This window comes from Cricetulus griseus, chromosome 2, assembly GCF_003668045.3.
Source record: "Cricetulus griseus strain 17A/GY chromosome 2, alternate assembly CriGri-PICRH-1.0, whole genome shotgun sequence".
NCBI lineage: Eukaryota > Metazoa > Chordata > Mammalia > Rodentia > Cricetidae > Cricetulus > Cricetulus griseus.
The window spans coordinates 171,482,310-171,504,317 of NC_048595.1; the positions used below are offsets into that span (position 1 = coordinate 171,482,310).

The window sequence follows — 22,008 nt, forward strand, 5'->3', positions numbered from 1 at the left end:
CTAGAAATCTCACCACATACAAATAAGGTGGAGCCCCTGTTCCCTCCTGACTCTGATGCCAACTGTGCCTCCCAATACCCAAAGATAGCTTTGCCTAGACAATGTTTTCCTAAGTGACACCAAAAGTGACAACCAGGTCCTAGAAGGAATCTGCTTTAAGAAAGAGTGTGCTAAATTCTCCAGCCTGCTTTCAAGAATCATTCTTATTTTTTTCCTGGCCTTGCTGTGATATCCCTCTCTAACACCTCCAGCAGCAAGAAAAAAAAATGCCCCCTGATGTCTTACCATATCCTAGCAACAGTAAACAAGACAGTGAGCTTTGTGGATCATAGTTACCACTATGTCTTCTGACAGCAGACAGTATATTTTAATGATAGACAAAATAACAAGTAATCTATTGAGGTAACCCATGCCCAGTTTCTAAGCAAATGGAAAAGAAAGAGTGTGTTTCTTCTACAGTTGCCTGCAGGGCAAACTCTTTCATCAGGGACCTTGCCATTTTATTACAAGCCCTACACCAACTCACAATTCGTAACTACAAGAAAATCCCTCTGCCGAAGTTATTTAGTACGTATTGATCACACACACTAATTACCAGAGATCAGAAAACACTTCATTTGCCACCTAAACTATTGACCGATGACCTCAAGCACTGTTAAGAGGAGCACCTGTCACTGCTGTTCTCCTGGGAAACTAAGAAGGACTGAGCCAAGGAAAGGCAGCAGACATGCCAGCCTCACCCCAGGCAACATTTCCTGGGGCTTCAGGGGAGAAAGCAGAAAACTGTGGGAGTAAGTGTGAACAGCAGCGTGAATGGCTTACACTTGGAACACAAGAAGGGGATTGGGACACTTGGCAGAGGAAGGCAGAGTCACACACAACAGTAAATAGATGAGCAGGAAAAGGCACACAGCAGCTAGCAGTGCTGGCTGCCAGGACTGGCTCAGCAGCAGGGGCCACACCACAGGCCATGGGGACAAAGCACAGTAGTTTTTGCCAAAAGGGGAGACACAGAGCTGAAGTCAACTTGTATCCAACAGCTGAACAACCTGTACCAGGACAGAAGCTAAAACTATGTTTGGGGTCCTGGAGAAGAGGTTAGACTGTGGACAGAAGTCCAGGTGAGTGGGACCCAGACCTAAGAAGGGGTTGTACTGCTCAATTCCCACTTCACGGTCAGCAACAGGATGAGTCTTCATGTTTGTCAGAACCTGTGGCGCTTTTCTGAGGCCCTGGAAGAGCTACCAATTCCCCCCAGAAAATACTTAATATGGAAAGGAAATGAACACTCACTGAGTGTCCCCAACTCACACTTGCTTCAGGGGTGCCTCTGTTCTCCACAAGCCTCCTGGGGAGTGCTTCACAGTTTGACCCCTTCACTCTCACTGGTTTAAGTACATATACTTACAAATTCAATTACTAGTGTTTTACCCTAACCTCTCAAAATTGCAGATACTGTGTGTCTCCCCTGCCACCAACTGTAACTCCTCAGACTCTAGGGCCCTCAGGAAACAGCCTGCTATGTGGCTTGGACAGTAACAGGAGATGGCCTTCCAATTTTGTTTTGCACATTAAAATTTTTTTAAAAAAAATTAACAAGCTAAATTCTACTCTCCACTAAAAGGCACATTGGCTATAGAAGTATCAAATTTATTAATTACACTTCCATGTACATTTCATTAATTATTTGCTCCATAAAGCTCATTAGATGTTGTCTATGGGAAGCTTTAAAAAGTTACAAATGTTTTGCAAATAAGAAACATTATTATTCCCACATGAAAGTGATGGATCTGGCTTCCTTGTGTGAGCTGTATGGGGTATGAAATTTAATCATTTTTCAAAATGTGAATCAATAGGAAGTATTAAACAACAATGGTCACGTCCCAGCCCATAGTGCAAATAATCAGATATGACAATAGACCAAGAATGCTGTAATGTCTACACTGCACGCTCCCTCTCTAAAGCTTGGGTATCAGAGTGGCAGTATTGGAAAATAATATAGCCTTTTGCAGGTGGGATGTCTCTGGGTTATTAAGGATTTGCCTTCAAAGGCCCTGGTAGGGCTACACCCTCTTCTTCGCTTTCCCTTTCTGGTGAGGACATGAGCTATTTGTTTTACCACATGATTCCTACACACACACACACACACACACACACACACACACACACACACACACCACCATGATGTGCTTGCTGCCTCTGCACAGGCTTCAAATCAGTGAGACTAGAACATCTAAAGCCATGAGCCAAAATGGCTCTATTCTCTTTATGGGCCAATGGTCACATATCTGTCGAAGCAATAGAAAGCTGGCCAACACCATGAGTATACAACAGGCTTGTTTTTCTTTGTCAGCTATGATGTCGTCTTGGGGGGGAGGGAGAAGGCACAGCCCAGCACCATGACACAAGAGCAATCATAAAGAGTGCTAGCCATGGCTAACATTAACTAAACATGTGCTCCTTGTCCTTGTTTGCAGTCTTCCAACAAAACTCCTCACCCTGCTTTTGCCTTTGAGAATGGGGCCCATCCATCACCCGAGCCACTTATCAACTACAAAACCTGTATGGACCCCTCATGCCCAGTCTATCTCAGGAAGACTTTGTTCCTTCAACACCCCCAATGCTAGGCTTCCTCCCACATCACCCTTCTTCCACAGCTAGCCACATACTCAAGCTGTGTGTTCACTTCTACCTTACTGCATTTCCCCACTGTTGGCTTGATGACTTCCTAAAAGCTCTGACTTTCAACACTGTCACTCTGGGAATTATACTTTGACATGTGAACAGGGCGGTGGGAGGCGGAGGCGAGGCACACACAGAGCACAACATTTAGCCTCCCTTAAAATCTCCCCCATTATTGGAGGGCCTCCCTCTCTCCTCTAATGAAGCTGTCGCTGCAGTATGAACATCTGTCTTCTACACTTGGGGATAGATCTGTCTTTTGATGTTTGCACTCTCAGAACATATGACAACATATGAGTTCTGGGAGAAAAGAGGAGGAAAGAAAGGAAAGAGAAGATAGACTGAGGAAGCACCTGCACTCCCCACCCCTTCGGGCCTGGTGGCCTCTCTGTCCTCCATGTGTGATGCTTTTCTGAAACTAGACTTGATTAGAAGCCTGCTCATGGAACTGCCCTTATTTGCCAGTTGCTTCTTATATCAAATTCCATTTTTCTCTTAATCTCTAAGTCCCCAAAGAGCATGAACTGGGCTTCTGACCACATTCCAGTTCCAGGCAGGCACTACACAAACACTTCATATTTAGCTTAATAGCTTCCATTTAGGAAGCAATGTGTATGGTAATGGGCCCCTCCCAACTGGTTGCACACACCCTATCCTATTTTGTCCTTCCAAAATGTAAGAAATGGGCAGCTAGTTACGTTGGAGAACAGCAAAGTAAGGTAGAGCATCTAGAAACTCTCTGGGTTCACAAAACTTCCAAGCAGTCTAGCAGGAGAAGAGCCCTAGAGGAATGGCTGGAGGAGAAACAGGTGAAAGCAAGCCCCAGTGATAAGACCTAGGGGGATCCTGGAGACACATCCCTGCTCAGTCCTTCCCCAGGCACTGTGGGCAGCTACCCCAAGGCGTATGCTCAAGTCCCTGTGCCAGCTCAGCTTCCTTAATGGATCAAGCAGGAGTAGCCTCCTCCATCATCAGGACAGGGCCCTTCCTTAGTCATCTAAGAGTGCCCAGATCTTAAAACTTGGATACAGCTGAGCGTGGTCACACACATCTTTAATCCCAGCACTCGGGAGGCAGAAGCAGGTAGAGCTCTGTGAGTTTAAGGCCAGCCTGGTTTACAGAGTGAATTGTAGGACAGCCAAGGTGACAGAGAAACCCAGACTCAAAAAAAAAAAAAAAGAAAAAGAAAAGAAAAAAGAAACAAACAAACAAAAAATGAACACTGTTATTTTCCTGAACTAAAAGTACTATGCAAAGCTAATTGTAACTATATGGCTTAGTTAGGGTTACTATTGCTGTGATGAAACATCACAACCAAAAGCCAAGTTGGGGAGGAAAGGGTTTATTTGGCTTACACTTGCACATCCATAGTCCATCACTGAAGGAAGTCAGGACAGAAACTCCTACAGGGCTGGACCTAGGGGCAGGAGTTGCTACAGAGGCCATGGGAGTGGGGTGGGGGTGGGATGCTGCCTACTGGCTTGCTTCCCATAGCTTGTTCCGATTGCTTTCATATAGAGCCCAGGACCACCAACCCAGGGAAGGCACCATCCACAATGGGTTGGGCCCTCCATCATCAATCACTAATTAAGAAAATACCCTGCAGCCAGAACTTTGGAGGCAGTTTTTTCGTTCAGGTTCCCTCCTTTCAAATGACTCTAGCCTGTGTCAAGTTGACATAAAACTGTCCAGCACACTGTACATACATATTTTTTATTTTCTTATTTTTGTTGTTGTTTTGTTTTTCGAAGCAGGGTTTCTTTAATGAAGCTTTGGAGCCTGTCCTGGCACTAACTCTGTAGATCAGGCTGGCCTTGAACTCACAGAGATCCACCTGCCTCTGCCTCACAAGTGCTGGGATTAAAGGCATGCACCACCACCGCTTGGCTCATTTTTTTAAATTCTTTTCAGATGAAAAAAATTTAAAACACAGGACCACAAATTTAGAAGTTTAAAAAAAAAGAGAGAGAGATTGCATCATAATCCAAACACCAATAAGACAAAAGCTAAGCATGATAAGGGTAGAACAACAATTTTAATAGCCAAAGTAGCAGAAAAACAAACACTCAGCCAAGCCAACTGAGAGTCAACTATACCTTGGACATCCTGCAGCTAACACATCCAAAAGTCACCCAGGCAGCCAATCACTGTGCAAGAGTGAACCAGAAACTGAGGACAAACAAATAAAAAGCAGCACCAGCCAGCCAGCTACACACAAGTCAAGGTTACACCCCCTGTATTTTTCAAACACTTGGATACTGAGTGAATGTTTTAGTACCTACCCATTAACACTGAGCACATAGTTTCATAGCAACCAAGTGGTGCCATCTGAAGAAACAGAACCACCATGGGCCCCGCCAAGGGACCATATTAGCCAGGACTCTGGAATGGTCATCACCCCATTAATGAACCTCCACCTCCAAGGTCTTGGTTTTATTAACACTGCCCACTACCTATGAGAGCAGGTATGTACCTAGGGAAGGATATGGCATTCACTATGCCTCCAGACACACAGAAGAACCTGCTCTAAGGTCCAAAGCTCAGGCAGATGAGTGACTCCAGGAGCAGACAACCACCCTAGCTGCACTGCAATCTGCCTTTACCATGACTGTACCCCTTTGAACACTCCTATGAAGGCTTCACTCAAAACAAAACTGCTTACACAACCCCATGGACTCTGCCTACTGTCTACCAGGCATTGCATCCTGAGTCATGGCCCCAACACACACCCACATTACAGATGAACGCCTTGCACTATACACAAGTTCCCCCACCTCGGGAACGAAGGTGCCTATGCCTATGAAGACAACTACAGTACACTAATTACAACCAGCCCTGGAATCGTGGTGATGTCTTTCTGCATCCTTCAACTACTTCAGTCTGCAACTCTAGCTTCTCTAACCTTTCGATGAAAGACTGACTTTGATTAAGCAAGCCCCACTAAAATGATTTTCATTTCTCTCAAGATTTGGGAGCAAGCAGTTTGGGAGACAAGGCTTTGTTGAGTAGCATACAGGTCTGGAAGGTTTGAGACCTTTGTTGAACACTTGAACACAAGTACAGAAAACAAGAAGTGCCTCAGAAGAGGGCACAAACATGTCGCACAGAGAACAACCACTTAATCGGCTCAGAATTTTAATGGCAAGTATTGCTCTGCAAAGTGCCCAGATTCAGTCTCTAGAACCCAAGTAGGTTGGCTCACAACCTCCTGTAACTCCAACCAAGGAATAGTCTGTCACCTTCTTCTGGCCTGCAAGGGCACCTGCACATATGGGAACATACCTGCACACAGACACATATACAATATTAAAAATATTTTTTCTAAAAATCCCTAAAGGTGAATAGAATATACTTATCACAAGAAATATTTTGGAACAAGATTTAAACCACATTAAAAATGCTCATGGTTGAATACAATGTTTCAAAAGAAAAGGATATATAAGCCAGGCGGTGGTGGCACACACCTTTAATCCCAGTACTTGGGAGGCAGAGGCAGGTGGATCTCTGTGAGTTGTAGACCAGCCTGGTCTACAAAAGCTAGTTCCAGAACAGCCTCCAAAGCCACAGAGAAACCCTGTCTCAAAAAACAAAGTATAAAGTATATTTCCTATCTTCAGAAGTAAATGAACAGGAAAAAATCTTATTTCTGCCCAGATAGTAACAGATACAGTTACACTTGAACAGGCTCAAGTTCTGAGTGCCCAAGTTGTTACAGGCACAAGTAAGACAGAGCCTAGACCAGGACAGTCACTGAGAGACCTCATCTCCCCAACCAGAACTTCCAGACCAGCCTGTGGACCAACCCAACAAAAGCTCCAACATACACTGTGATGAGTGGGTGCCATGAAGAATATTAGTATAGGAGATGGCACACATTCCAGACTCCAGTCCCAAAGAAGTGTCTGCTACATATTGAGCATAGATGCTGCCCTTTGCTGGGCCCAATTTTATATGCACATCTCTTGGGAGTTTATTTCTTCCTATAATCTCAAACCTACATGAACTCTGTCAGTCCCAAGATGCACAAGTGTTTACAAGGAATATATGCATATCTCTGTGTGGCTAATTGATGCCCTGTCGTGCCAAGTTCAGAATCTTCAAGATGCGTTTTCAATTTTCTTCATACGAAAGCCAAAGGGAAAAGTTGGTATTCCGTGATCCTAAATAGACACTTGGAAGTCTTCCAGCCTCCCTCTGGCCCACACACTCTTCCGTGGTCTGTTCTATCCCTAGGAAGTGGGCAGCCATGCTCCTCCAGCCCACCATGGAAAGAGGAACGCATGTAGTTTTGAAAGGCATGGAAAAGTTCTCTGCTGATTTGTGCCTCTCCTTTCTTTCAAGGAACTAAAGGTGCAATGTAACAAATGCAAAGCTGCTGATGATCCGGTTCTCAAAACTGAGGCTCTCACCATAGACCAGACAGCAGAGAGCAGAATCAAAACAGGGAGAGTAGTGAGTAAACATGGGCTGGGGGGTGGTGAGAGGACCCTGAGCATGCTAGCTGGCTAGAATCCTACTGGGGCCTACACAGAGACAAGTAGAGATATGGCACCACATTCCTTCTCAAACTTATATGGCTTCTGATAGAGAATGTGTGGCCTGCATGTATAGCCCTTTTCCAAAGTGTCAAAGCCACATATCTCTTAGCCAGATGGCCAGAGTTGTTCAGGGCTCCATTTCTTTTTTATTTTCAATTTTATATGACTTTGGATAACTTTTTGACTTGGGTCATACAATGCGGATGTCAGCTGTGTTTGTCACAGAGCTGCTGTAAAGATTACATTAGCAGATAGATGTGCGGCTCTGAGCAGAGAATCCAGCAGAGAACACATGCCTGTAAATGAAATTCCTGTCACCCTGCTCTGACTGAATGCCAAGGTCTGTGCAGGTCTAACCAGGTTCAAGGAGCCTTAGACAATGAGATTCTGCTACAGGAAAGTGCCACCCCAACTCAGTGCCCAGGCTGCCAGTGCCTAAGGCCACATGCAATAGGAACAACACTCAGCTGTGCCTCTCCAGCAACTGCTTATATCTGGAGAGAAGTGGCCCGCAAGCACACAGGAACCAGCACAGTTTGGCAGGAAGCCTGCATTCTGCAAACCCCAAGGGCAGGAAGTCCACACACACCAAAGGGTCCCCACCACACCCTGTGAGAAGGAAGGGCCAGCCAGAGGGGATGGGATGGGTTGTTTCCTCTTCAAAGTAAGGCTTTGAAGAGACGCTCCGGGGCAGTTAGAAGCAGGGTGGCTAAGGGCACACACATGTTTCTCACACCCACCCAATTCCTGACCTTAATGTCACTTAATAAGGCAGGCCTGGAGTCCTATCTGCAAGGAGAATTGCAAATCGCTTGGCTGGGGCTCCACATATGAGGTAGCTTTGTAATATGAGCAGTGTGTCCACTAACAACTAGAGCAAGACCATTAAGTTCATTACACCTGTCACTCTGCCAGCTGAGTCGCCAAACTGCCATGATAAAAGTACATTATGCCCAAGGAGTGCCACCCAACCCCCTTCCAGACAGCATACACCCATCTACAGCAGACAGTTTGTTCTCTGTACCTGTATAAAGAATACAACTGTAAACAGCTTGGAACTTGGCTTTGGAATACCTCAGGCTCTGAGCAGCTACAAATGTTTCCCTTTCCTGGGAAGAAGAATGTGGGTATAAACCAGAAGACCAAGATGGAGCCAGGGATGGGTGGCCTAATAAAAAAAATAAGGGGGACCAAGATTTGTTAAGTGGATTCTGCTGTACAGACCAAAATAAAAGTGAGAGACACACCCTTTTCACCTCTAAACCAAGTTCCAGCACTCCAGGCAGCAGGCAGGGCCGTCCATGCAGCTGTACTTCCACCAAGTCCCAGGAGCAGCACACAGCCAGCTGGGCTGCACAGTGGGTTTGCAGTGCAATCGTGCTGCAGACAGCAGTGATTTACTTATCCCTGTCATGTAACATTAACAATCTGTCTGGAGCTTGGCAAGCACCAACTTGCACTGTCATATAAACTGTCTGACAAACTTAAAAGTTACATAAATGCTTCTCTTTCCCCAACAGACAACAAAGCATCTTTTAAAAAAAAAAAAAGTTGTCATCTTTTCTATTCCATCACTCTCTTCCTTTCTCAAACACTAAGGACGAACAAGAAAGAAAACCAGCTGCAAAAGGACCCACGAAGTCAGAAGTGACCTGTCAGTGATCTTCACTAACTCAGTGTTTTGCTATACCAAGTAAATAAATGAATGGGGGTGGGGGCAACGTGGGGTCAGCTGTGAGGGTGCTGGGGTACTGACGAAAAATCTGCAAAACAAAAATACAGTCATTAAAAATTAATAAAGGGTGTGGACATCCAGCCCCCACCTCGTTTTACTCATGGGAATTTGAGCCAGACATTCTGCGTCCTCATTAAGTGAATGCTGGCAGTCTGTCAGAGTTTTAGTGGGTTCTGGGAATGCCAATATATTAACCAGAAGACTTTTTGCATACCCTTTAGAGTTTTTATTCTAGAAAAGTCAACCATTTGGCACAGTGGAACCTTATTTTTGTCCAGGAAAGCTCTCGGCTGCCAATCAAGGGAGAAATTACAGCTACATTCTTCATAATTTCCAAGACCTAGCTGGAAAACAGGCTTGGTGGAGAGAAGAGTCCTCACAAAAACAACTTAAAAAGGCTGAAGTGCATTTTTAGTAGGAATTCAAAGAAAAGCAATCCATATTTAAATCAAATGGATATGTATCAAAACAGACATTATTCTCAAGTCTTCCTGTAACAGAGGAAAACCAATATTAATTGGAAATTTGAACTCAATATAATCTATAGCCATGAACAACATAGGTGCTTGCTTATTTCCTTTTGTCGCCAAACATGAACACAAGCAATGACATACATGTACACACACACACACACACACACACACACACACACACACACACACACACACACAATCTCTCCCAAAAGTGGCAGGTGTTGGGATCATAAAATTCAAGTAGTATGCCGAATTCCTATTCCTATTTGTGTGGAGTGCGGGCATGCATGTGCAGGCCAAAGGTCAATATCTGGTCTTTTTCAATCTCTCTCCACCATATTTTTTTTGAGTCAGGGTCTCTCACTGGAGCTCGCCAACTCATCTAGACTGGCTGGCTATCAAGTTCCATGTATCTGCCCATCTCTGAACCTTCTGCACTGACTTCTGCGTGGGCACCAGGGATCTTAACTCGAATCCTGGTATTTCCACACCAAGCATCTGACTGGCTGAGTCATCTCTTCAGGTCCCTATTTTCTTATTTTAAAACTCATGATTCACTTCTCATGTACACTCATAATATAGGTCAAGATGTAATTCCCATCTAACACAGACCATGCTGGCAGAAAGTAACTTTTACACCTGAGCAATAATGGCTTCTGAGAGATTTTTCTACAAAGGGGGAGGACTGAGGAAGCAGGGGACAAGTGAGCCAAGGAGAAATGGAGAGACGAAGAAAGGGAAGGGAAACATGGGAACACTGACATTTGCCACCACTAACATTTACTACGTGTGTCCATATGAATCATGTTGAATAACTCCAACATTTTCCAGGTTAAAATGTTTCTCTCCTTTCACTGCTGTTACTTTCAGAGTTTTCACTGTCAATTCTGACCCCAAAGGAGACACATATGCTAGAGACTCCACTAGCCCAGATTCAGCAGAAAGAAAAGAGGAAACATGACCAGGATTCTATAAAGATTTAGCCAGTCTACACACTTTGAGGTATTCCTACCCAGAATACTATGGACTTTGGCTTTATATGATGACATAGACAGTCCCACATACCACTATAAAGTAACTGACAATGTAATGTACATGCACAGGGATCCAGAGTTTGGGAGTCCTTAGTTGCCAGCCAGCCAGAAAGTACCCACAGGGAGCAAAAGTCATCCTTTCCTCTCTTTGCTTCCCCGTCAGTCGAGAAATCCACCCTTCCAACAACCCGGATAAAAAACAGACAGTGACCCATGAGCTACAGGGCTGCTCTGCCAGGCTGCTAAGTCAAGCAAGACTCCAGCACAGACCCAAGCTGTAAACACCTCTGCAGGCAGGTCCTTGCTCTCAACATGCCAGGCAAGAAAACTATTCTTAGAACAGTTAGCAGTTGGGGGAAAATAAATATTTGCCTATGGATGTCTATATTCTAACAGATAAGGGTAGGGAAAGGGTAGGGAACCTCAAACACTGTGCCAACTGATTACCGTGGAATTCCTTAAGAGGCACCTAGCACTGGCTGGGTTCCACTGCAGGGTCATGGTCATGAAAAGCAAGCATCTAAAAGGATTCAAAGATACCCTTAAATACCTGCTGGCAAGATGCTTCTCCAACACAAATATAAACCTACAAGAACTGGAACCATAGACATGGGCAGTGAACTCTTCCAGGGGTAAGAGTGGATCGCTAACAAACTACAGGGTTGGATGTTGTTGTTATTTAAACAAGGAGGAAAGGTAGTTACAATTCCATTACAGTAAATCCCTTACTGACATTTATAGTTCCAGTTCTAATTCTTAACCTGTGTTCTACATTAATAGCAAAGTTATGTCCTAAAGAATTAAGCTTTCACAGGGATGACAGAAAACAAATATTAAAACTCAACAAATATACATGGGTAATATTCAGACCCATTCATTGTCCATGTGATGATTCAAATTTGGTATTGTTCCTTTGATATTGTTTTGTATTCCTAAAGGAATATACAAAGGCAGATTCACAATGCCAAAGCTGGATTTAAACTCTAAGACCATACAAAATGTAGGCCTGGCTTGGTGTGTGTATACTACATAGAACCTTCCGTGAAATCCAACACACAGTCTTGAAGGCCCAGGTTAGTTAGAGACAGGGGGATAAGGTTTGGGGACACCCAAAATAATGGAAAGAGCCATTGTAAGTGAGCCTGGCAGTGCTGATTCGGCATAGGCCACTATTTTTTGTACCTGGTTCGAGGACTGAAAGCCAGGTCCTCAGCATCCTAAGAAATGCAAGTGTCACTGAAAGCTACCTCTCTGCTCCAGCACTCTACTTTGAAGACCCAGCAGGACTCGCCATCTCTACCCAGGTCTACCTGAAACATGGCTCTTGAGATCAGCATCTCACTTCACACCCCAATACCTAACACACAGAAGGTCACCAATAAATATCACAGCCATAATTAACTCTAACTTTAGTGAGGAGTTCAGGGATGGCAAGGTAGCAAAATTTAAAAAAAAAAAAAAGGAAAAAAAAAAGGAAGGAAACAGACGCAGATGAACAGAAAAGCCAATCAAAATAATCCGTTCTAGCTCATTAAGAGTCTTTGTGGAAAAACAAAACATTACATTGACTGATGTGGCCACTGACAGTCAGCAGTCACTCCTGTGCGGGGGCAGAAACTAGGAAGCACCACTTGTTTTAACGAGTTTCTCGCTGTCCTGACCGGCCAAGGCAGTGCCTCTCCAGGTAACCCGGAACACACGCGCCTGGTGTGGGCTCTTGGAATGACGCCCACCCACCATGCGCCCCTGTGGTCCTGAAACCTCTGCACACTGAGACCCCTCCAATTAAAAAAATAAAAAGTTTGTAAACAAGCAAGCAAATGCTTTCTGTGGCACCACAGCGAGTTAACGCACAGAGAGCTTACTGTCTCCCAGCCGCGTACTCACAGGGCGCGCCCCCAGCCGTGCCCAGACGGCACGCCGGGCAGGGGTCCCGGGACGCCTCCTCCAGCCTGTGGAGCGCAGAGCCCACAACAAAGGCAAGTGCAGGGCCCGGCTGGGTGCTCTTCGCTTCCTGTTTATTCCACCGTGAGGGTCAAAGAGAAATTCAACACACGCCTGCTTCCTCCCGGCCCGGAGACCCAACCTAAGTGTAACAGCAGCCGCCCCAGACAATCGACTTTGCCAGCCAATGCCAGGAGCCCCGGGCAGCCCGCGGCCGACGTCAAAGCGCGCGGGAGGGGGATGGGGGACCCGGGGAGACCGTCTGAGGGCTGGGAAGCCTGGAGCCGGGGCGCAAGGTGCAGGCGGAGGCTCCCACGCCACCTTCTCGCTGCTGACCTCCAGTCCCCAACGACTGCAGCAGCTCGCCCACAGGCCTAGGAGCGTCGCCGCTTGGGGCAGGCATCCCCGCGCCCACCCCGGCCGCTGGGCACTGCAGGATGAAGCAGCTTCAGCGGGACACTCTAGAACACCGGGTCCCGGTCGGCAAGACTCTGCCAGCCGAGCGCTCCGACGATGGCCAGGCGTCCCCAGCCGCCCTGCGCGCCCACCCGCCACACAGTCTCGCAGACCTGGTGCGCGGGTCTCGGGGACGCCAGGGCTGGGAGGGCAGCGGTCGCCGGCGCTGGCTGGCGGGCATCCCGGTCCCTTGCCCGCCCCCTCCTCCCGGCCCGGCTCAGAGGTGAACTCCGGCCAGACGCAGGGACCGCAGCGGGTGGCACTCACCTGAAGCAGCCCCTAGATGGGCGAGCCGGACCGCCCACCGTGCAGTTCAGCCACCGGCCCTGCGGGCTGCGGGGGAGGGGCAGCGCTCCGGGTGGCGCGACACGGCGCGGCGTGGCTCTTTAAGAGGGACCTGCCACCGGGCTCCCGGAGCTCCCCGCCCCCCTTTCGCCTTCTCAGGACTTGCAGTCTGTCTGGCGGCCGCCGCGGCTCCTCCCCGGCTCGCTGGGGATCCCTGCCGCCTGACGGGAGGGAGGGAGGGAGAGAGCCGGTGCTGTCGGGCTGCGGGCCGGGTCCCGCCACCGCCACCGCCACCGCTCCGAGGCCGGGTCTGTCTCTCTACTCAGCCTCGGCCGCTCCTCCCCCGGCTCTGCGGCGGGGACCCGGCGCGCGGCCAGACGGCGGGGGCGGGGGGCGCCGCCGGGGATGCGGCCCCGCCCAGGTGCACACCCGGTGCCCCCCCGGGCTGCAGGACCAGAGCTCCCGGGGGCGATCAGCGACACCCGGGATCCTGAGCCCAGTAAAGAGCCAGGAGCTGCGGTGCCAGAGGAGCGCTCGCTGCGGGTAGGCCAGGGGCAGTTTGGGAAGGGAGGCACCTACTGCCTCTGGAGCTGTGGATGCCCAACCGTAGCGGAACTTGATCCTTGGCTCTCTGACACACAGTAGGACCACAGGACAGTTAGTGGGAATGGTTAACCGTCTGGGAGCCCCCTCCTCCAGTCTGGAGGGAGTCCTCTGGACTTCCTGGTCTCATGCCCTCTTCTAGGTCTAGGCAATGTGGGGTAGATCCTTCCTCTAGGAGCTATGACCCTTTTGCCCTTGAAGAAAGACCTCCAAGTCCTAGGAAAGCTAGGACGGGACCTCCACTGGAGTGCAGACAATAGGTCGCCGGTTCTCCAGAAGTACCAGCACAGACACTGGTCTACCCAGCTATGTTTGATGGAGATTGATTGCTGCCACCGCCAATTTTATTGCAGTCAACACAATTATAGAGTTGAGTTTCTCTCTGCCAAAATTATCTGCCCTGCAGACAGCAAAGATACATGAACCCAGGTTTCAGGTTTGGTTTCACAGAGATGGAAATTTAAAGGGGTAACCATTTCCAACTCTCCCCCACTCCCACCTCAGACTTCAGTGATGCCGGAGAAATGACTATTTTGAAATCTGCAGTTAATGTGTCAGTGACTTTTCCGCTAGTGTAATATTCATTCAGTTTTTCTTATGTCTTCAGATCTACTCAGCCATCATAGCTATCCAAGTTTGTATATGATCTAGTTATAGCTACCACAATGGAGAATTGTGTATTAATCATTTCTCACAGATTGCTTTTATTTAATCCTCACAATGACAGTAAGCTAGCTATTTTCCACTTTACAGGTGACAAAGTTGAGGCTGTGAAACATTTGATGTGCCGCATCCACAAAGATAAGGGTATAGCATTACTAAATGGCAGCATCGAACACTGGGTGTTGAATCCTCGTACCATACTGCCACCTACCTACAGCCGCTTTCACATCCAGTTCTGTTGAGCTCATCCCAGGAACAACTGAGACACACATCTTGCTATGTCGGGCACTGTCCTGGATCCCAGGTGGGGATGCTCAAGTACCAGGTATTAGAGGAGAGCTGCATGGGAGGAGGGGCTTGGAAACCCAGCCGTTAGGGTTTCCATTTCAGCTGTTGACACTCACATCCTTACACGTGTGTGCAGCACGTTACAGTAATGGAAAGCTTTAAGTGTTTAAATGGTTTGCTTTAAGTAAAATTCATCGTGGTTGTGTTAGTTTCAATTAGCTTCATCCCAACCGTTCATGGTCCACTCCACCAGATGCCAGAGCTCAGGCAGGAGCTTAGGAGAGCGGGAGCCTTGTTCTACTGTCTGGAGGAGGATGGATATCCCAAGTCACAGAACAGAGCATCATATTAAGGACTCAAAAGATTTGGAACAGTGAAGGGAGCCTTGCAATAGGACAGGCAAGTACACAATATTGAAAGATGATGTCAATTAATTGGATAGAAACAAAATGAATTCTTTTTCTTTCCAGGAAAAGGAAATGAGGGTGGGGGGCATCTTTTTCAATGTTGATCCACTGCAGTTTATCTTGTGTCAATTAGCTCTGCCTACATTCAGTCCATACAAAGTTACTAGCCCATCATCTAAAGATATAAAAATAGAAAGGACAAAAATGAGCAAATGATCCAAAAAAGGGCCCCCAGTGACCACGAGTTGAGTGTGAGTCAGAGAATATGATTCTGTTATGTAGATGTCATGCCTAACATTTAAATGAAACTTACAGTGTCCAAAATAACCCCAGCCTACTCTTTGTGCCTTTAAACTGCAGAAAAGGAGCCAGACAGACTTGCACTGTGGGTAACTCCAGCACTGGAGAAGTAAGTCTAGATACTCAGAACCAGAATCTATGGGTGAACAGGTGCAGGAGAGCAGGACCTGCCCCTTGTGCCTCCCTATCAGGCTTTCATCTTCCTGCCCAGGATGGTCAGGCCTCAGAGAGCAAGCAATAAACGGGAGATGGTCCCTCTTGGGGTCTTTTGTGATGCTGGCCATCTGCACAGACATACTACTCTGGCATGCATCAGCCTCCATGCTTCAGGGTACACACGCCTACAAGATCCTCTTTCTTTGAAATTAGGTTTAAGGTCACAAGAGATGGCAAAGGACCCCTTCCAATTTCAGCCTTCTGCAATGAATGCCCCCCATTTGGTGGGGATAAAACCTACACATTTTTTTCTTGAAGACCCAGAGGAAAAAATAAATAAATAGATAAATGGCATCTAAGCAACATTAGCAAAAGAATGAAAATGTTCCTAAGTGATTTGCCACTTTAAAATGAACATTCCAGTACTAAGAATTTGTTAGGACATCCTCAGAACTCCATATCTCATCCTAAGAAACTGTAGAACCTGCAGATAGGCACACACACAAACACACACACACACACACACACACACACTCACAAAATACATACACATAAATGAAGTGTACATACAGATAGACACATGAACACACATGTACATACACACTTGCACACACACAAAAATTTCACACAAACTCACACATATGCATACATGCACACACATGCATACACACATAAACACATGCACATACATTCAAAACACACATATATACCACCAACATACACATACATGCATTCATGTACATACATGTGTATGCATGCAAAACATACACACATACAAATGTCTTGCATGCATGCACACGCACACACACAAAAAAAAATAAAAAATAAAAGAACTCCATATCTCCTCAGTCTGTCAGGGCCACAGCTGCCTCCTTTGGTGCCAGCCTAGCCATATGGGACCTGTGTTCTTTGAACTCCTTTCTGGTAAGCTCTAAGGTCAGGGAGACCAGGAGAGAAAGTTGTGTGATATTTGGAAGGCAAAGGTACAGTGTGGTTCTTGGTGAAGTGCCTTCTCTCCCCCTTGAATTGAGATCCTCTTCTCTCCACAGGTATTCCTCCTCAGTGTCACCAAAGTCCTCATCAGTGGTAGGGAGTGCTATGATAAAGGTTCTTAGCATATCATTTGGGTCTTCTGCATCGATGAAGTTGAACAGACAAAAGGCAGCTCACATTTATCTGTCCTTGTAGTTCCATATTGCTCGTGTGCACACACGCCCCTTGTGTGTGTGTGTGCGCACACACACACACACACACACACACACACACACACACACACACACACACTCTTCTGCTTTTCTGATCAAACCCTGATAAAATAATGTCATTGTGTTGTCTTAGCTGAAGACTGGGTAGAGCCAAAAATGGTGAGCTACTTGAACAGTTGCTTAACAACGAAGAATTCTAAGTGGCCAATAAATGCATAAAAACATGCCCAACTTTCATGGAGCTCATGAAAAAATACCCATTAAAATAGATAAAATTTCAAACACTGACCTCTCTAAATGTTGTTGTAGGAAGCTTTTATGTGTTCCACCCAGTCCCACCACTTATAAAATAATCACTCTGAGACTTAATCATAATTATTTGGCTACTAGCTCTCACAATTAACTTAACCCATTTTTACTAATCTATGCATCACCACATGGCCGTGGCTTATGGGTAATGCTCTGGTATCTTATTCCTCTGGTGGCTACATGGCTACATGACATCCAGGGGGTCCATCATAATTTGCATACCTGGCAGTTCCTGACACAAGAGACATGAATGCAGAGGATAAGAAAAGACAAGAGCAAGAAACTTTCTACCAATCTGTTCATTAAAATGTAAAAGGAAAAACTGAAAACAACCCCAGTGCCCTGAGTGCATTAAGGACAAATAGTTTTCCGTGCATTCATATAACCAAAGATTGAGTGCAGCTTAATTTAAAGCCACTGATAGACCCAACACAGATGAATGTCACATTTATTTGATTCATAGAAGACAGGCCAGAAACATAATACTGTGGTTTCATCTTATTTATACAATATTTCAAAGTGTAAGAAGCTAATTGTTGGTGACAGGATTTAAAATACTGGTGGCTAGAGAGATGGCTCAATGGTTAAGAGTACTTGCTGCCCTTGTAGAGGACCCAGGGTTCCATTCCCAGCAACCACATAGTGACTCACAACAATCTGCAACTCTGTTCCCAGGGAGGATCCAGTGCCCCCTGCTGGCCTCCTCAGGCACTGCGTGTCCATGGTGCACAAGGGTATATGTGTATCTAAAACTCCAGTAGTTGTATACTTAAAATTAGGAGGAAATGTGTGTGTGGTGTAATAAAATTTTAAGTGTGGGAAGGAGAACTAATTAATTGGCTATAGGAAAATGAGTTCACTCTGTGGTCAGTCCAACTCTCTTAGATAGAAAAATAGCAGAGAAAACTATATACCCTGATATGGTTTGAACATGAAGCAACCCCCGAAGGTTCATTAGTTAAGAGCTTGGTCCTCAGTCCAAGGCACGAATGGGAAATGGTAAAACTTTTAAGAGGAAGAAGTTAGAGTATTGGAGGCATTCCCTAGAAGGGATATTGGGCTCCTGACCTCTTCTCTTCACTCTTTGCCAATGGTTCTCAATCTCTGGGTCACGACCCCACAAGGGCCACATAACATATATTTACAATTCATAACAGTAGCAAAATTACAGTTATGAAGTAGCAATGAAATTATTTTAAAAGGAACTGTATTAAAGGGTTGCAGCATTAGGAATGTTGAGAGCTACTGCTCTTTGCTTCCTGGCCACCTTGGCCACACACTACCACTATGGTACATTGTGCCAGCATGGCACAGAGCAACAGGGTAAGGCAACTATAGACCTGCACCTCTGAAATCTAGAGGGAAGATAATCCCATTTCCAACTGATTTTCTCAACTTTGTTGTCAAAGAAATGGAAAGGTAACACAGCACCCTACCAAATGTCTGACACCTCTTGACACAAGGAAGGTATTGACTCATATGTATGATGTGAGCGAACACAAATGTGGCCCGTAGTGACACTCATATATCCATGCGACACATCCATCCTGGCATTAAAGTCTCCTCCTCTATGTCCATGCCAACACCATGTTTCTGTACTTGTCCCTTGAAAGTCTCTTGGAAGCTTCCCCAGATGTTCCTTTCACCTGGTTCCAACTGAAAAGATAGAGATGTGGTAAGTCTTAGGTCTGGTTCTCCATCCTCAGGGTTTCCCTGATCTGTCTGCTTCATGACACAAAACTCAAGGACCACATGTTTTGTTTAACTGAATCTTGAATTGTAAATTGGCCATCAGTTAAAATGGCAATTAGGATAAATATGTAAAGTATAAAGTGTCGCTGGGCGGTGGTGGCGCACACCTTTAATCCCAGCACTTGGGAGGCAGAGGCAGGTGGATCTCTGTGAGTTCAAGACCAGCCTGGTCTACAAGAGCCATTTCCAGGACAGGCTCCAAAGCCACAGAGAAACCCTGTCTTGAAAAAACCCAGAAAAAAAAGTATGAAGTGTCTCCATAAACAAATATGCCAGGGTTACTCATATGTATATACAGGCTGAGCATGATAGTTCATTAATACCATTATATAAAAATTCCAGAGAATGTATAGCTTATAAACTGAAAACAAAGAATATTATTTCTTACCGTTCCAGAGGCTTGGAAGTTCAAGACCACCATGAGAGCATATTTGATGTTTATCATAGATGGCATTTTCTGTGTCTTCATGGAGTAGAGAAGACAAAAAGAAGTTAACTCCCTTCCCCAAGCCTTCTATAAGAACAGTGATACCACTTATGAGGACAGAGTCCTCAAGGCCTGGCCACTCCTGCAATAGTTTAACACTGTCACACTGGGAATTAAGATTCCATGTAAGTTTGGAGAGACATGTACTCCCAAACCACAACACTGGCATATGTTTGTACAGTATAGCTTTTACTAGAATTATGCCTACAACAGTCTACCTACCTACCTACCTACCTGTCTGTCTGTCTGTCTATCATATATCTACCATCTAGCTATCTAGCTTTCTTCTTTTGAATCTTTACATCTCCCTAACTCTTCTAGAGGCCTAGGGTCTTGAGCATCCAAATCCAGAGAGAATAGCTCATAGGCAATTCCTATTTTCTGGCACTCCATCTTATTAGAGTATCTTTCCTGGGATGCCACTCCACCCTTTTCATTTATGGGATATAAACCTCAGTGCCAAAACTAGATGTACAATAACCATTATCTTCTATAACTAATGTAACTTCTGATACCCAGCTTCCCTTCTGCAGAACTAGTGAGAACCGAAGTTCAGTCTGCAGGAATGCACTCCACGGTGATGGTATAAATGAGAATACCTCCCATTGTCCCAGGCATTTGAACACCTGGTCCCCAGTTGGTGGCACTACTTGGGTAGGCTTAGGAGGTGTGGTTTTGCTGGAGGAAGTGTGTCACCAAAGGCAGACTTTCAGAGTTTAAAGACCTGCACCATCTCTAGTTCTGCACACTCTTCTTCACACTTGCAGTTCAAGATGCGAGCCCTCGGCTTCCTGCTCGTGCTGTTGAAGGGACCAGCTTCCCTTTCGGTAGCCATAACAGACGAACATGTGCTTCTATGACCTTGACCTAGTCACTAGAAAGTCAGATGCCTGTCAGAAGTTAGCTGGTGGCGCTATGCTTTACGACCCTGGGTGTGCTTTACGGACTAGTGCACAGCAATGACATAGAGAGCATAGCAACCACCCTGGGAGGGCCTATGAGCCATAACAACCAGTTGACCAATCAACACAGGGCAAGCCCTCCAAGCCTGGAGGCACACCAATCGTGAGCCTGTGCGTACCCCTAGACACTCCCCTTACGCTGCCCTATAAAGATCTGTACGCAGCGGCTTCAAACCGTCTTTCTAGCTATCCGCCATGGCGGGTGGGTGAAAGACCCGAGCTAACATAGGGTTAGCTCGTTAAATTACAATAAAGCCTCATGCAGTTTGCAGCAAGCTCTCGAATCCGCCTGGTGATTGGGGTGACCGCGAACGTGGCCTGGGACCCCGAATACTTGAGTTTCCGGGGGTCTAACACTGTCATGCCTACAGCTTGCTCTCGGCTTTCCCACCATAACAAACACTTACCCCTCTGGAACCATAAGTCCAAACAAGGCCTTTCTTCTGTAAGTTGCTTTGGTCATGGTGTTTTATCACAGCAACAGAAAAAGTAACCAACACACCCTCTCCCTAAGGCTTGGCAATATTATGGGATGTTTGGGAATGCTAGAGGTGGTCCACACATTTCTTCTGTGGTAACTTCTATGTGGTCATTTGAGATGCAGAAGCTCACGACTGTTTGTCCCTTGGGCACAGAAATATTTTAATGGGTACCTGTGATTCTACTTACTCAACCCCTTTTCAGGGATCTGCCACCAGTCAGGGAGTTCTTCCAGGAAGAATGGCTCAGACAAGCTCTGTGTTCTCCAGACAGTTAACCCTTTGTCATACCAGTTCTGTAAATGTGATTGTCATAAAAAAATAAAAAAATAATTGAAATAAAAAATCCCTCCTGCTTTACCTCTTCCAGGTATCCTCAAACACTCCCCTGGGATTTTACAGATTGGAAGCCAGGGAGAAAGGTTCTCGGGCTGTTTTCTTTCTGCCACTCCAGAAACCTTGCATCTAAGGTATCAGAGTCCAAAACAAGTTGTCTGTTTGGATGAAGACAAGGGAAAACAGAAACCGCAGAAATATGTGTGTGAAGTCCATGTGGTAGCAGAATCCTGAGTTAACCCCGAGTGACCCTGGTCTGTGTTTGCTGATTCCTATTATTTGTTGTTGTGGAGAGTATGGTTGTCTCCCTGACCCCTTTCATTTGCTGGTCTGAGATTATTTATTCCTTGTGGTTCCTTGGGTAGGTTAACCTCTTCAGGTTGAAATTTTCCTTCTAGCACCCTTACAGCATTTAATACTCATTCTTTGTTTTGTATATTGTATATACACTTTATAGTTTTATTATATGCTGAGAGGAATTTCTCTTCTGGTTCAATCTATTTGGTGTCTTGTATGCTTCTTCTACCCTGATAGGCATCTCCTTCTTTAGGTTAGGGAAATTTTCTCCTGTGATCTTATTGAAAACTATTTCCTCAGCCTTTGACCTGGGTTTCTTCTCCATCCTCTATTCCTATTAGTTGTAGATTTGGTCTTTTCTTGGAGTTCCAGATTTCCTGTATGTTTTGTTCCTGGAGTTTCTTAGATTTCCTTTGACCAAGTTACTCATTTCTTTTATAGTATCTTCAGTGTCTGAGATTCTCTCTCCCATCTCTTGTATTCTATTGGTGAGACTTGCCCCTGAGGTTCCTGTTTGAGTTCCTAAATCTTTCATTTCCAGGTTTTCTTCAGTTTTTTTTTTTGTTTTTTTTTTTTGTTTTTTTTTTTTGTTTTTTTTTTTGGTTTGGTTTTGGTTT

At 45.7% G+C, this 22,008-nt stretch overlaps 1 protein-coding gene and 1 long non-coding RNA gene across 3 annotated transcripts in view; one reads left to right on the forward strand and one right to left on the reverse strand.

The window, feature by feature from the left end:
- Ldlrad4 (low density lipoprotein receptor class A domain containing 4) overlaps positions 1–13,611 on the reverse strand; it is a 353,415-nt gene extending 339,804 nt beyond the window's left edge. For both annotated transcript variants that reach the window (XM_035440083.1, XM_027402672.2), the window contains exon 1: positions 13,130–13,611. The gene's annotated coding sequence lies outside the window, so the exon portion shown is untranslated. The remainder of the gene's footprint in view (positions 1–13,129) is intronic.
- On the forward strand, positions 13,255–15,595 carry LOC113834328. The gene is made up of 3 exons (XR_004768325.1): positions 13,255–13,690; positions 14,504–14,717; positions 14,955–15,595. It is a non-coding gene; the product is annotated as an uncharacterized LOC113834328 (long non-coding RNA).
- Positions 15,596–22,008: the final 6,413 nt, after the last annotated feature.